Genomic DNA, 16,818 nt, shown 5'->3' with positions numbered 1-16,818 from the left:
TTAAGTACCAGGTCTTATTCCCTAACTTGAGTAAACTAAAGACCTGGAGGACTGTGATCAATGCCATTTTGGCTATTCTGAGTGGCCAAAGAGCATTGATCAGTACGCCTCCAGGTCTTTAGTTTACTCAAGTTATAGGGAATAAGACCTGGTACTTATAAGACAACGCAAAATACAGCCGGTCTCAAAATGACATAAAATCTATTCTAATATCCTTGATCGCTGCTGAAAACCATCCCATCTCTGTGGGGCAGAAACCTTGTACTCCATTATTTCATCTTGGAGGTTTTGTTTTTTCATAAATTAATGCTATTATTGGGGATCATCTAATTACACTGACGGTGTAATTAGATGGGCGAGGGGGGGGCGAGGGGGGGTCAGATCAACATATGGAATTAATTCTGTACTGGCCATATATGGAGCGTGTCTTGGGTGTACAGGGTTTGATGAGGACAGATCGACACATGGAATGAATTCTGAGGTGTGATGGACGGACCTGTTCATAGTAAACCGCTACCTCGCAAAACACAATGCGCAACATGCATTCATAACATGCAGTATACTTGCACAATGAGTACTGTATAAATGGCCGCGTGATGATATGTTGTTGATCTACACACAGCCACCGAGAGGTACTGTGATTAATTAGCGTTTAGCGGTTTTGAGTTCTCATTGAGTTAATCATAGTTCTTCTCGCTGGTGGAGACAGACAGATTATCATAATTAACTTGATGTGATCATGAGAGCCCTGACACTCCTAGGGGGTGATCACACCAACATGTCTTGCGTAATTAAGCTATACACTTCAAAGCGGCGTATTGGGGGGGGAAAACATTGTGGTGTACTTACTGTATGCAAGGGATGCCTGCGTGCATCAAATGATGAATCATGGAGGAAACATTTTATTCAACTAGATGTTGAGTCTCGAATTCTAATATCCATCCGTCCGTCCGTCCGTCTTCAACCGCTTATCCGTAGTCGGGTCACCGGGGGCAACAGCTCCACCAAGAGAGAGCTCCAACCTGCCCTCTCCAGAGCAACATTTGTAACTTCCTCCTATGTAATCCGAGCTTGTAGAGGTCTGCTATTTTTGAAAAATCGTGAAAATGTGCCTCAAATCTTTGAATATATATTTCAGAGCGAACATTTTTGGACTAAAAATATTTTGCTTCTGGGGGGGGGGAATTAAAAGATTTCAGTGCACTGTGCCTACACATGTCGCGACCGCAGGTCTCTCCGGCTCTTGGGTGAGGTACTGACTGCTGGATTTGCTGTCTCTTGTTCAACCATTCAAATCTTTGAATATATATTTCAGAGCGAACATTTTTGGACTAAAAATATTTTGCTTCTGGGGGGGGGGGGGGGGGGGGGGGGGGGGTCTTGGACTACATTTGGGGGGGGGGGGGGGTCCCTGGAACTACATATTTTGAGATTGGGGTCGGTGGCCCAATAGAGATAATTCTGGCGGTCCTTGACATGAAAAAGTTTGAGCACCACTGACATACTGTAGAAACATGGGTTTTTCAGAAAACATGTAGGATTTAGAAGACTTTTTTTCAACCTCAGTCCAGAATGGGTTAAAGCCATGCTGTTGAGAATTCTGGGCTCCGGGTGTGAATTCACACAGGGAACACATGGTGCTGTACAGAAACGGTGCGGGCTGTCAACACACATCCGTCTCTCTCTTCCATCAGAACGATAAGGAAATGACTGTGGTCGAGACTGTGGGTTCGTTCTTCCTGGTTGAGAGAGATCGAACTACAGGAATGAGATCCTTTTTTTTTTTTCTCTCTCTAGTTGCGGCAATGCAGTCACGATGCGACCTCCAGGCGCATTTCCACCAAGACGCCTACGTTAATCAAATGTGATTTGTTCTCCTTGGACCCACTTTACAGGCAAATCGAATAAATGCATTAGAGCAGCCTTCAATCCGAAGACATAGTCGTTGCTGTCATGACTATTGGCTAAGGCAGTCACCCCTCCTTAGCCTTTTAAATGCAGACCGCAGCTAATGCTCCGTCTCGTCTGACGGGGGCCTTCATAATGCACAATGTCTGCCAGTGTTGCAATCAAGAGGTTCAGAGAGGAAACACGCAAGCGCCTTTGTGGCCGCGTGTGATTGTTGGAGAGCACTGAGACAGCACGACAAATGGAACGGCCTGTGTGCGTGTGTGTGTGTGTGTGCGTGTGTGTGTGTGTGTGAGTGTGTGTGGAGTGTGCGTGTGTGTGTTTATACGTGTGCACAAATGCATACGAGTGATAAATCGCGAGTTGCAGTGCTTATTGCCGGAGTGAAACTGTGATAACGATCTATCTATATCCCCTTGACTGGGAGGTGAATAGAGGGTATATGCGCGTGACATCATCATCAAACCAGGAAGTTATACAGGAACGCCTATACTGAGTGGCAAAAAACTACTTTCCTGGCCTCGACAGCCCCATACATCCACATAGAAAAGTCCTATCTGATTGCATTAAAACAACATTAAACTCACTTTCGCATGTTGCTTTGCAACTCGATGTGCCATTCACTTTAAGCATGCGCATAACCTCTATGGTGATGATAATTGTGACACCCACATGCTGGCTTTTCTAATTTTGAGCTGTTTGTTATGTCAAAAGAATTCCGCCCCCCAATTCCCGTTCAAGTCAACGGCAAAATAAACGACTATGACCTCATGTACTTGATAGTGGGTGCAGCATATCAACCGCTCAAGGCACCGCTCGCTCACTTCACTTCGCGTGTGATTTGTTTTTTAAATAGCGAATTGTGAGAGAAGTGTGTACAATATTCTGGAAGAGAGGGGGGGGGCGGGGGTAAAGAAGAGTACAGTCTAGGTCGAGGCGCACATACTGTAGACTAGAGAGAGAAGCAAAACCTGGAAGCGGGGTGGGGCGTTCAAGTGCTGAGGGCATCAGGGTCGTCTCCCCAGCCACACGCCGCCCTAATTCCCATCAGATGCTGTCGAGACCGGAGGGTCTGCTTTGCCTTATTAATGTGTTTGATGGTTTAATTAATAGCAGAGGGCAGACGGAGCGGAGCTGGTCTCAGCCGGCTCAAGGGAAAAGGAAAAGGACACAAGCGAGACACTCCCCGGCCCCCACAAAAAAAGATGTTTTCCGTCTGTCAATTTCTCTCTCTCTTATTCTCTTTCTTATTTTTCTGTTATGAGACACGGTCTCACACATTTCATTTCGTCACACTTATCACACACACACACACACACACACACACACACACACACACCACACACACACACACACACACACCGCTCAGCCCAACTAATTTTTTTGCTTATACCGCAAGCAGTGTCAAAGAAAAAGAAAAATCTTCTTTGAACACTGCAGTCCATTGAAGATGTTTTGGCTGTTAAGCTGTATATATACCATACGTCTGTCTGAGGAGGGTTTTTCTCTGAACTCTATAAAAAAAGCATAATTCGATTTGCTGTAAAAAATGAACCGGTAACCAGGAAACCAACAAAGTTGACAAAACGTTGTAATTTTTTGCTCTGTTTAATGTTGTTGCTTTAACCTCGCGCGGCTTGGCTGAACCACAGGTGTTGTGTGAGTTATTAACGGGCACTCTCTTTTGCTTTTCCTCGGGGGGGGGGGGGGGTTGCCAGAGTGCCCTGAGTGGCAGACAGAGGTGGCAGCCATGTACTGTTACTGTGGCGTGACGCTGGCACAAGACTTGCAGGTTGGTTCTGCTTTTCGTAAACCGCTAAAAGCTCGGTGCACGCGGAGTCTCGGCTTTGGCAGCGCGCTGTAGTCGACTCGTCGGGGCCCCGGGCGGGCCGTCACCCTTTGACTCAGAAAGCATTTGAGGTTTCGCAGCATTTTTCCTTCAATCGTTATATGTTTCATATTTTCGATGACATTTTACGAAAAGCAGCGCTGCTGTCGCTCTGACTTACAGTATATCTCCAGTTTTTGTTTCAAAAGGCCTATATGGGACCGTCTGCAGCCAAATGCAGTGGCCTTTCCTGCGAAACCTCCAGCGATCGGATCAACCAATAGTCTGCTCGATTTCCAATTTTTGACACTCTAAACCAGTGGTAATCAAACAGTTTAATGTCAAGGACCTCCACGTTGATATGTATTTGGCCGTCAACCTCAATTTGGAAATATTTTGTCCCAGACGCCCGCAAGACTTTTATTTTAAACTGTTCCTCATTTTGCTGCAGGGACCCCGTGGGAACCCTCTCATGGACTCTATATAGGGGGGTCCCTGGACCCTATCTTGAGAACCACATGGTCTCACAGATGCCCACTTCAACATAATAGTTCCAAAATAGAAAAAGGATCGAGTGTATAGATAGGATGGGCGCATGCCCTTTGTTGACTTCCTGCATAGTTTATAGGAGGGTAAAACAGGAGCCCTGCGGACAGTGTTGAGTGTTGACACTCGAGAGTGAGGGGCGATCGAGAACAGGGACTGGTGACAAAGTAGAAAGACTAGGAGTGTTACTGTAAGTGTGTGTGTGTGTGTGTGTGTGTGTGTGTGTGTGTGTTAATTTATCTCAGTCATTTTTTAACAATACAGTTGAACATTCAGAATGAGGATTACAAAGTTACAGTTTGACTGAAAAGGTTTGGGCTGAAGCCGAAGCTTATTATTATGCCCACCTTTATTAATGATTCAAATAATAAAAGGGGAAAAAAAGAACAGAAAAAAAACAAGAACAAAAGCAATGGGAAAACTGATTCTCTACAGTGCTGTGCTTCTTAAATATCAGTGTGTGTGTGTGTGTGTGTGTGTGTGTGTGTGTGTGTGTGTGTGTGCGTGCTTGCGAATGCAAACACGTTGTGCATGTGCATGTGTTACTGCACTTGCACAGTGTACGTGTGAGTGATTGCATATTGCGTATCTGTTATCATAGCCTCACATAGTACAGTACTCTGCTCATTGGTCGTCAGACCAGAGAGAGAACCACCTTACCGTAGGTGTCTGTGAATATGATGTGAAGGAGGCTATGGGCCAGCTGGACCTCTCCCCCCTTTGAAGTGTGGCACAAAATAAACGCACCCCCACCACCACGGCGGTGGTGGTATGCTCATCGCTCATAGAGATTATCTGGAGGCGTGCTTGTTCCACATCGTCTGTCCTCAAGTGGAAAATGCTGACGTATAGATTCTTCTTCCCCGTGATATATCGGCCCGGTGTTCCGCGCACGCCGAATGACCTCTATAAAGCTATTGTTTGGAGTTGATATAGCTTCATATTTGTTTTGTTAGAGCCCCTTAATTCCCCTGTGGAAATGCACAGCATCACTCCCGACTGAGCCCAAAAAATGTCTTCTATACATCCTGACAGTTTTTCTGAAAAAGCTATGTTTCTATATCAGTGGTTCTTCGATTCAAAAAAAAGAAAAATAGCAGACCTACAAGCTCGTAGCGTGCCACTCGGTGGCGCGCTACGAGCTTGTAGATCTGCTATTTTTCAATAGCTAAAGCATAACATAATGCTAACACCAAAATGGGAAAATGCTGACGTATAGATTCTTCTTCCCCGTGATATATAGGCCCGGTGTTCCGCGCACGCCGAATGACCTCTATAAGCTATTGTTTGGAGTTGATATAGCTTCATATTTGTTTTGTTAGAGCCCCTTAATTCCCCTGTGGAAATGCACAGCATCACTCCGAGTCCCGACTGATCTCCAAAGGGGGGTCATCCGGCCATAATTCAATGTGTCCGTCGCTCGGTTGGATGTACTGTACCGTATCTTCGTCTCTTTTGTTTTTTCGCACAGGGGTTCGTTCACTTTCAACCCCTTCCCCTCTCTCGTTTTTTTTTTCCGGAAACATTTCTCGTTTCCCGTCTCTAACTCTGCAGCCCTCCTGCAGTCGTCTCCTGCTGTGTGAACGGGGAACGATGAAAGCAGCTGCAGGTGTGTGTACTGTACTGTGGGCCATGCAGTAGTAAATGTTTTGAACCGCGTGAGAGTGAACTCTGTTGTACCCCCGGAGGAGGAGACGGCCGCCATAGCGGAATGGTTAGAGACTAGAGAGGGAGAGAGAGAGAGAGAGAGAGAGAGGCCGCCTGGGAAACAACTTCACAGACGCAGTAGTAAAAGTGCAGCAGTGTTGTATGTATACAGTATGGCACACACAGTAATGGGATACGCATGCACTTAACACATGCACATAACAATCTTTCACATTCATGCACGCACATGCACATGAGCATGTGCACGCACCGACAGACACGCGTTTCCACACGCACGCACACATATACAAACACACACACACACACACACACACACACGCACGCACACAGTTCTGACACATACCAGAAGGCCGTATAGAAACGCAATAGAATACGGCTTGTTTATCCTATCACAGACAGTAGACACCCACAACAGTCCCATCCGTCACTCCGTTAGGCACTTTCAAACATACAGTGCAGAATTTATTGGGTGATTTAACCCATTCTGAACAGGAACCCCTTTTGGTGTTAGCATCATGTTATGCTTTAGCTATTGAAAAATAGCAGATCTACAAGCTCATAGCGCGCCACCGAGTGGCGCGCTACGAGCTTGTAGGTCTGCTACTTTTGAAAAATCGAAGAACGACTGACATTTCTTTTGATCTGATCTCAGGTCAGAATGGGTTAATCAGACCAGTGTGTGTCCAGTGGAAACCTCGTATGAATCTGATCTCAGGTCAGAATGGGTTAATTTCCGGGGGTGGGGGGGGGGTATTTACGCATGTACTAAGAGTTTGATTTGTAAGTGGAAAGTACGATTTTTTTTGGAACTCACTCAAAAAAACCCCAGGCCTGATTTATAAGCACATACTGACCGTTTACAGACTCGTGCGTACTTAACATGTAAAATTAATCTTTAGCCGTCGCCCTCTGCCTTATATCAAACTCTCAGATAATACATTTCAGAGCGTTGGGATTGGGAAAGAAAAGTCTACAAGTCCTTGAAATATCTCTCTCTCCTCTTTCTCTCTCTCTCACCCTTTCTTTCCTTTTTGTCTCTGTGTTATGCTGGCTATGGCATCATTCACCTTGACACCAGAAAGAGCACATAAACCCTATATCAATGTTTCCCCTAGCCAGAAGCTGATATGAATAAATGAATGCCTTTATTGCAGACTCAGGGTCCATGGTGGGCGTGTCCACATAAAAACAGCATTTTAACAAATCCTGTACACTTTTTTGGAAAAAACTCTTCCTCCTTCCTGCCTTGTTTTAGGCAACATATATCGTACTATTGTTCATTTATAACAAGAACGTTTTCAAATGTTGTACTAATGGGTGTAGTCTGTAGTGTGACTTGATACTTCATTGCCAAGCAGTTGCACACCAAAAATGGCTGATCTACAAGTTCAACGTGTCACGCTTGCATGATGGGCCACTGTGAGATTGTAGAGCGGCTATTTTCGCAACTAATGCATGATTGAGGAGATCGTTAGAAATTATTTAGTTTTTCTCCTACTAGGTATATATTCTTGTGGGAAGGTGGAGTATAGCGTTAGTCCTTGAGGATTGTTCAAAAACCACAACAACAATGTGATTTCATAGAGGAGAGTTGGTGTGCATGTGTAGGCCTACACATGGAATTAAAAGTTATTTTTGTAGTCCTGTATACCAGTGTTGTTTTCGTCGACTAAAACTAAGACGAAAGATGTTCGTCGACTACCTTTTTTCACTGACGAAAACTAAATGGAAACTAAATAAAAACTAAGCTATGACGACTAAAACTAAGACTAAATATATTGACAATTTCGTCGACAAATAAAAACTAGACAAAAATGTTAGGAAGGGACTAGTGGACAAGAGATCCAGTATAAGTAATTTTACACTTTGGTTGCATGCTGAAAATAGCCGATCTACAAGCTCACAACGCGTCGCGCTGAGACACGTTGTGAGCTTGTAGATCGGCTATTTTCAGCAAGTGTAAAAACACTCATTACGACGGCATCAAGGCCCGCCAAAATACATTTTAGTCGACTAAATCACCTGTAGATTTAGTCGACTAAAACTAGACTAACACTAAGACATTCCAGGTGACTAAAATATGACAAAAACTAAATGAAGTTTCAGTCCAAAGACTATGACTAAACTAAAATAGAAATTTGCTGCCAAAAACAACACTGCTACACATAGTAGTCCTGTGCTGCCTCTATACTAATGAGGTAGCAGGTTTCGGAAATCTCGAGTAACAACTCACCAAATACACTTCTTCTCCCCAGACCTTCTCGTGTGCTCATATACGCTTTCCTCTTGTCTCCAGTCATGTCTGTTCTCACTCAGTATTGTTCACTTCCCATTGTTGTCCCATTGTTGTCGACTGACTCTGATTGCCCTGAGTGCCATCACCTGTGGAGACCAGCTGAGCCAGGTTGGGTGATGAGCTCCAGTGACCTCTGTTGTTTTTGTCTAGCTAGCTATACTTCCTTCCTTGTTTTACGGTGAATATACTTTTAGTATTTTATTTCCTTGTTTTATTGTGAACACTCGTAAATGTATGTGAAGTCGTCTGTGTGTATGAGTGTATAATATATATAATATTCTGTGAAAGATGTGAAATAGCTGAGGTTGTGAAAAAAACCCCAAAAAACCTGCTTTTTTTGTGTGCGTGACTCTGTGGTGTTTCCCCAGTGTTGTTTTCATGCTGAAGAAATGTGCTCGATGTGAACGCTGACCCAGTTCTGGTCCAGTTCTTGGCAGCGGGCTGAAGGGCAAATGCCAGGGATTGCACGAGGACACGCAGAGGAGGACTTTTGGGTTCAACCCCCCCCCCCCCTCCTCCCCCCACTTCTTTGTTTGAATTGATTGGATGGAAGTTTACATTATAGTGTGTGGGGGAATGTTCTTTTAGTAAGGGAATGAGAGGGATTCCTGGTCTCAGCAGAACCACGCATGCTTGTTGTGGAGAATCCAGTCAGTCAGCAGAGAGAGAGAGAGTGAGAGCCAGAGTGAGAGAGAAACAGAGGTGAGAGCAGAACAAAGAAAGAGACGAGCGACATTCGAAATCCCACCCGGGTTGTGCTTATAATAACCACGCCCCGCTTCTGTGGCCAACGCGGAGGTGCCTCTCCAGGGCCGGATTTACCCTCCCAAGGGCCAAATTTACAAATAAGACACATTTTCAGGGCCCCCGTGGGCTGCGCGGTGCATTTCCGCCAAAAAAAAAAACACAGCGTAACTGTCGGCAGTGACTGCAGTGACATTGAGAGCAGAAGCTCTCAATGTTTTTCATAATACTAAATATACAATAACTAAACATAACCTCGGGCTGCACATACTGCATAATACTGTACATACTGTACAGAGCCCCAAAAGGGGTTCCCGTCCAGAAGGGTTATAGAACACCATAAGGGTTAAACCGGTGATTTAAAAGATGGCGCTGAACATAAGCGCGACTGAACCACAAACAAAACAAAAGGTTGTTTTGATTTTGCTCTAATTTAGACTCCGAAAATAAAGTCTATATAAAAGCTCTTATCACCCACCCACCCACCCCCTTCCCCTCTCCTCTCCCTGAAGGCGGTGTGCACACCCCCCCCCCCCCTTCCCCACCGCCCTAATTAAAAGACACATATAGGTCTGTAAAAAAAGTGTGTGTGCGCTTGTGTGTGCGCGAACGTGCACATGTGGGCACGTGCGTCTGTCGGAGAGAGGGGGGACTGTAAACTTGGACCTACAGTACAGTAACTTCTCTGTCGGAGACTGAAGAAAACACGAATCCCTCCATTCTACCCTCCGTATCTTAAGCTCTCGTTTTCCTCCTACAGTTTTTTAAATGTGTCACTCTTAACAGGTGTTAAAACTCACAATGAATGGTGTTGCTTTGAGTTTGAGACACAAAACATACTTACAAGTACAGCGTTGCATTATACAGTAGTGACATGTTCAGTAGTGGAAAAAGTACTTAAATTGTTAAGTATAAGTATCAATACTGCAATGTAGAAATACTTTGAGTACTCAAAGTAAAAGTAGGCCTACTGGAAATTGGAAAGACTCAAATAGTAGCCTACAAATACCTCAAAATTGTACTTAATTACAGTATACTTAAAGGGACACTTATTTTAATGATGTTTGGGACTGGGAGACAAGAAACACTTACCTTTATGTGGGTAATATGGGTTTTTAGATATTTTAGTATTTCAAAGTGTCCATGATGTCATGGACACTTAACCCCTTTTGTGTGTTCTAAGCATCATGCTATGCTTTAGCTATTGAAAAATAGCAGATCTACAAGCTCATAGCACGGCACAGAGTGCCGCGCTATACAAGCTTGTAGGTCTGCTATTTTTGAAAAATCGTCAAAATGTGGCGCAAATTTGGAATATATATTATTTCAGAGCGAACATTTTTAACTCAAATCTTTGCTTCTGGGGGTCCCTGGAACAACATGACACAGAAACATAGGTTTTTTTGTTGAAAACTGACATTTTGTAGAATCTAGTGTCAGGTCTAAATGGGTTAACTGGACTACAATTCCCATAATGCTTTGGTGCACTGCTCCTCCTTGTGGATAGGGGGAGAGGGCTGTCTTACTGAGACAACATGTAGTCCAGGAAGTAAGTGAGCCCAGTGTCTATTGTGGGCACTGTGAAATACTAAAATGTCTAAAAACACATACAGTATTACCCACATAAAACCCCCCCAGGAAATGTTTCTTGTCTCCTAAACATCATTAAAATAAGATCTGGTTGCAAAAGGGGTGAAGTGTCCCTTTAAGTAAATGTGTGTAGTTACTTTCCACCACTGCATATGTTCATACATGTACACATACTGTACATACTGTACGACACGTTAACGCAGACAAGACCACAGCTGATCCTATCATCTCGTCACTCTCCATCTTCCTCCCATGTGTTCTCTGCCGCCATCCCTTTGTAAATCGTCTCTTTTTTTAGTTTGTTCAGTTAAAGTTTCCTCTCCGTCTCTCACGTCGGGGGCCGATTCAGTATAGGCCATAAACATTTACTATTCACACAGAAAAAGCATTAAGTAGCCGTTTCGCACAGCAGAGAAACACCCCTCGTTAAATCTGTCGTAATTCCCCGGCAGGGGCGCGGCGACTACTCCACGCCATACAGTACATATCGTATACGTGTGTGCGGCGTGCGCAGGGCATATATTTTCAGAAACACTCAATTAAACATGTTATATGTGTACAGTAAGTGCAATGGGCTCATTTATACGAACTTGCGCCGGTGTCACACACCGAAAATAGTCAAACTCAAGCTCGTTGTGAACTTGTAGATGTGCAATCTTTGGTGCGCAACGGGATGCAGGAGGCGTAGAGGCGTAATGTGACTAAAGTCACATGGCGATGATGGCGCACACTCCTTCTGATGAAAGGGCCCCATACTGTCATGGTCACGTCCTGAGCCCCTCCGTTTGTCCATGAGTTTCCTCTGTCTCTCCCAAGTCCTGCTCCTCTGACTCTGATTGCCCTGATAGTGCCGTCACCTGTGGGGACCAGCTGAGCCAGGTTGGGTGATGAGCTCCAGTGACTCTGCCTTGTGTTTGTTCAGGGCTGGATCTCAAGTTAGTGTCAGGTTTTTTTTAATTTTTATATTTGTTTTATTTGGAAAGAGCAGTACATTACAGATAGCATTTTCACATATGACACACGAGCAATTACCAAGATTTCTTTTTTCTTTTTTCACCCCTCTTCCCTCCCTCCATGTGGCTCCAACTCCAATGTCTCTGTATAGTCCTTTTTCATATGACATCCAGTCCACACTTAAACAGGGACAAACAGCGATGTAATTTCCTAAGTAAAGTCAAGTTTATGTGCATCTTCTTGTCCTGCCCTTTGTTTGAGTTTCCTGCACTTGGGTCCTATAACACCTGCAAACCGTGACACATAACTTGATACTTCCATCACTTGACCTGTCGTGCATATACGGTATGGATCCATATGTTCTGTTTGGTCACTCGTGAGCGGAGAGAGTTTGTGGTTCGAGACCCAGTCTGCCATGCAGTGGCCATGTGGTGACTGTGGTGCTGCTGTCTGGATGTGTCACATCATGTCACACCCTGCAGCGTGTCACTTTGTGGATGCAGATGCACACGCATGCACGGCACACGCACACACATTTAACCATAGCATCCCTATTCTGGGTATAATGTCAAAGGTGAACATACTCTGAAAAAATGGCTAAGCTACAAGCTCACAAAGTGTCACAATTATATACAAAAGGTTAGTGAGATTGTGGATCATCAGCTATTTTTCATTGAAGAGCTTTGGTGTAATAAAGGAAGGGGACCAAGTATAGAGACCCCTGGGTATACCCCCCGTCAACAAAGTATTAGGGTTTAAGTGGTTAAACCGAAGTTATTGTAAGTGTTTCTTGAGAACATTTGTGGGTTTGTGAGCTTTTAGAAATGTCTTGACTTTGACTTTTTATCCTTCTCGACACGGCCTCCGTGTTTGTCCCGTTCCCTGACCCCTGCAGTCAGTGACCCTTTTCTCTTTTCTTTTTTTTTTAAATTATGTTTTTATTTTGGTCATTGTGTGAAACTTTACATCATGTGCATCACATGCATTACAATCGTCTGCTCGTTTCTCACAGGTATATTTCCCGCATGTTCTCAATGGTGACCAAAGTTACAACGTTTTCTTTTTTTCCCCTCGGGGTCGGGGGAAACAAAAAACAAACAAGAATCAGTGACCCTTTTCATCAGTCTGTTTAACTTCCTCCCTCCGGGTCCGTTCGCTATCTGTTGCACACCGCGTGCACGAGTGTGTGAATGTGTGTGTTGTGGGTTTGCTTCGGTGTGTGTGCGCGCCCGTTCACGCTCTTTTAATTCTATTTATGTGAGGACCAAACATCCTCATCGTGTGTGTGTGTGTGTGTGTGGGGGGGGGGGGGGGGGGGGGGGGGGGGGCGGAAGGGCTGCTGACTGAAACTCCTCCAGTGGGAGGGAGGTTATGAGGCCAGTGGTGGAAAAAGTACTCAAATGTTTTACTTAAGTAAAAGTATCAATGCTGCAATGTAGATGTACTCCGTTACAAGTAGAAGTCTCGTATTCGAATTTCCTCAGGTAAAAGTACAAAAGTATATTGGCATCAAAATGTACTTTTTAGGCAGAATGTCCCAGTTCATGTTTTTCAAATGTATAAAAAATGTGGCCAAAAATGTATACAGGGCCGAAGTGGTTGCTGTATATTTTGTTTGTAATGTAATTAGAATGTAATTCTACAAAGTAACAACTAGTAACTAAAGGCAAATATTGTACTTTTATTCGAGTAGTAGTAAAACTACAGAAAATGTGACTTACTCAAGTAAAAGTACAAACACCTCAAAATTGCTTAAGTACAGTACTTATTAAGTAAACGTATACTTAGTTACTTTCCCACCGCTGAGAGGGGCACACGCTTCGTCTGAGGCCTATAGGGTCAAAGGTCACGGGTTGAGGAGGATTCAGGAAGTCAGCAGTTTGCCCAGCATTCTGGAATAAAGGCATTTCTCTTTCTCTCACATAGCTCTCGCTCTCTCTCTCTCTCTCCATCCACCATGAGTCAACCTCTCTCGCTCTCTCTCTCCATCCACCATGAGTCAACCTCTGCTATAAGCTTTGACTGCACAGCTTGCCTTCTTCGACACTCGAAACAGGAATGTTTTCCATTGCGGACAAAAAAAGGAATGTGTCCACGAGAACATGTTTGTGGCCACATTCTTGGTGAGAGTGGTGGTGTGGCAACATGGCGTGATATGATATTGGGGACGGGAGAAGGACTGACGGGGCAACCGTTCAGTCGGTGTCTGTTCAGAGGAGCTTTCGGGGCTTTCATTCGGCCGAGTGCTTATTGCAGCGTTTACTGCGTACGCACATACACACGCACGTACAAATGACACGACGCAGCCGCGCACGTGCAAACACCCATGCATGAAGAGAGAGAGCACACTGATACCACCTTAACCCATTCTGACTTGAGATCAGATTCTAAAAATGTCTTCTACATCCTGACAGTTTTCTGAAAAAGCTATGTTTCTGTGTCAGTCGTTCTTCGATTTTTCAAAAATATTTATGGTTAACCCTCAAACCCTTTTAATATATAAATGAAAGTAGTCCCTATTGTTAAATAGTAATGACAGAGAGACAAAGGAGGGAATAATGAGATATCAGATGAAACATTTGTGGTGGTTCTAGACAAAAGTGTACTCTTATACCCATTTTTAACCAAAACCATGAACCAACCAAACAGAGACACAGACAGGAACACAGCAGTGTTGTTGATTTTGGCATACTTTGCGTACCATATTTGTATGTGTGTGCATTTGCAGTATTCACACATGTACAGTGTGTGTGTGTGTGTGTGTGTGTGTGTGTGTGTGTGTGGTGGGTTTTGTCTTGATAACATATCACTTCGCATATCGCCTCGCCGAGGAGTTATGAAAACACTTCTGCGCGCAGCATGCAGGCTAACACAGTGACATAATATATTGGTGGAAGCCGGTGGTGAGAAATGTCTCGACTGTATATCTGCCAAACATTTTAGTCCTTCTTTTCCAAGTCCTCTGTCTGTGTTCTAGCAGTGGTCCCCCCCCCCCCCCCCAGGGCTGAGAGCATTCCGTGGCCTACTATACCACCACATTACTGTAACATATCTCTAGTGTACATCTGACATCTGTAATCAGGCAAAGCCCAGACTCGTGGAACCAACCGACCTTGTGTTTGTACAGTTGTTTAGCGGTTCGCCCCTGGCTTTTCCCAATCGAACCCCCCCCCCCCCCCCCGCCCCGCCACCCCCCCGCGTGTGTTTCTTGGACTCTGTAATAAGCGAAGCAGGACAGTCTCTGAACTCTGGGAAAGCCAGTCAGAGGTACAGTATATATCTGTAGCAATTGCAGGGTGAAGTCAGACGTCGGGGTGCAGTACTCAGTTTAGACAGTATTTGGTTTAGAGTTTAGACTATATAGTCATTGGTTAGACCAGTCATTAGTCCTATATACAACTACAACCTGATCTCAAAGCCTGCACCCTAACCCTATAAACTCCCACGGGGGCAGCACACCTAAACCTATATAACCTTAACCAATGAGTGCGCACCCCCCCCCCCCCCCCCCCCCTAGACGTCGCTGTGGGAATTGGACGGAGTAATAATAACAAGCAGCACGTTCGCAGCACGCCGATCAGAACGGCCAGAGAAATAAATAGTCACCATAGCTTTATAGTTTTCGTATGGCTTCCGTTTAGTTTTCGTCGGTCAAGTCGACGGAACATTTTCCGGGCCACGGTATCAGTCGAGGACGAAATCGACTCTTGAGAGAGATCTCCCTCCCACTCCCACCCACCACCCACACCATTCTCTCCAAAAAGATTCCTTTACAGAAGTTTTTCCATGACGGAAGTTCTTTCTTTTTGGGCGTCCGTGGAGGTTTCCCTCTGCTAGCAGATGGAGGAGGAGGAGGCTGTGGTGGGGTTGTGTGTAGGTGGACAGCTGGACTATGGCTTCCCCCTCTCTCTCTCTCTCTCTCTCTCTCTCTCTCTCCCTCGTCCAGCTGGACGGCAGACCAGACTTCAATGGAATCCGGCGATGTGATTTAGAACCTCCTTCCCGACGTTCCATAAGGCAGACGTCCCCCCCCCCCCCCCAAAAAACTAAACCTAACGTGTTTTTTTTTTAACCCATTTTTTTGACCTGACAGTTTTCTGTTTCCATGTCAGTCGTTCTTCGATTTTTGAAAAATAGCAGACCTACAAGCTCGTAGCGCGTCCCTCGGTGGCGCGCTATGAGCTTGTAGATCTGCTATTTTTCAATAGCTAAAGCGTAACATAATGCTAACACCAAAAGGGGTTAATCCCTCTTAGATTGAGGTCACACAGTTCCTCATGAACACCCCCCCCCCCCCCCAACCCCATACTGTATCACGATACGATGTACAGTACACTACAGTATATGTCCCTTTTTAGTTTATAGTGGGAGAGAGATAACGGAAGCAGCTGGACTGGTCTGTATAGCAAACTTGTCTATATAGGCTTTATGGTTTTTCTCTCAGTGAGGAGTTCAAAACCACTGTACAGTTGTCGCTTCCAATTTTGATCACTTCGACATGCACACACGCACGTATAATACGGTCATTTCCTTCATGAACCGGACACGGTCATTATACAGTATACAGCAGATGTCATATTTTCATGCGGCAGGGGGGGTTATTTTTTCTTCCTGAAAACATAACAGTATTTAAGCTCGCTATAGAAGCGGGTTGCAGAATTCCCTGTTGAGTCAATGACTCAACAGGGAGGGAGTCGGTATAGGCTTCATGGTCAATAGCACTTATATGAGACACTGCTCTATTACTACTACTACTTACTACTATACTACTACTATATAATACTACTACTACTACTTACTATTACTACTACTCTCCATTTGGTGTCGACGTGCTCACCCAACACAGTGAGCGCGAGTGAGACGAGAGATGTTAAGTCTCTCTCTCTCTCTCATTAGCAGGCAACTGTGCAGTCTCTCTCTCTCTCTGTTTCTGCATGGCACAACAGCGCCCCTACTGGTACTCATACTGGTGCTCATACATAGGTGAACACATACATTATAGAGCACCGAAGTCTGACGTCACTTTCAGTAGAGGGCGTCAGTCCCCAGGTTCATGTATTTGTTTAGTTGCATTGAAATCCCCATTGAGGCGATTTTAGATCGCCTCATATAACAACTGTGTTTGAAAAATAAACATGTCACCCCGGCCGCTTCACTCATATGGATATGAAGAATCAACTGACTGAGAGAAAACGCTAATGTTACTGCTGCTGAATTAGTTAGATTTTCGCTAGAAGCAGACTGTATCATATATGAGTGACTGACTGTTGCAAACGATACAGAG

At 44.7% G+C, this 16,818-nt stretch overlaps 1 protein-coding gene across 1 annotated transcript in view; it reads left to right on the top strand.

Annotated features, from left to right (window-relative positions):
• The window catches only part of svep1 (sushi, von Willebrand factor type A, EGF and pentraxin domain containing 1), a 127,131-nt gene that overhangs the window by 38,823 nt on the left and 71,490 nt on the right, over window positions 1-16,818 (top strand). The window lies entirely within an intron of this gene.

This window comes from Protomyctophum bolini, assembly GCF_963924005.1.
Source record: "Protomyctophum bolini genome assembly, chromosome: 20".
NCBI classification, from domain to species: domain Eukaryota; kingdom Metazoa; phylum Chordata; class Actinopteri; order Myctophiformes; family Myctophidae; genus Protomyctophum; species Protomyctophum bolini.
This window is presented reverse-complemented; position numbering and strand designations above follow the sequence as displayed.